This window comes from Myotis davidii, unplaced genomic scaffold (genome assembly GCF_000327345.1).
Source record: "Myotis davidii unplaced genomic scaffold, ASM32734v1 scaffold608, whole genome shotgun sequence".
In the NCBI taxonomy this organism is placed as follows: Eukaryota; Metazoa; Chordata; class Mammalia; order Chiroptera; family Vespertilionidae; genus Myotis; species Myotis davidii.
Window position 1 is genome coordinate 1,876,213 of NW_006300025.1, and position 484 is coordinate 1,876,696.

Genomic DNA, 484 nt, shown 5'->3' on the forward strand with positions numbered 1-484 from the left:
CATTCACCACCCTATTGTCTGTGCCCATAGTAATGCATATATACATATAAGATCTTTGGTTAACCTCTTTCCACCCTCCCTCTGCCCCTCTTCCCTGTGAGATTCATCAGTTTGTTCTATGTTTCTATGCCTCTGATTCTAGTTTATTCATCAGTTTATTTTGTTCATTAGATTTCTTGTTCATTTATTTTGATTTTTAGATTCAGTTGTTGATAGATATATATTTGTTGCTATTTTATTGTTAATCTTTTTTTTAAAATATATTTTATTGATTTTTTACAGAGAGGAAGGGAGAGAGATAGAGATTTAGAAACATTGATGAGAGAGAAACATTGATCAGCCGCCTCCTGCACACCTCCTACTGGGGATCTGCCCGCAACCCAGGTACATGCCTTGACCGGAATCAAACCTGGGACCCTTGAGTCCGCAGGCTGACTGCTCTATCCGCTGAGCCAAACCGGTTAGGGCTGCTAATAATATTCTT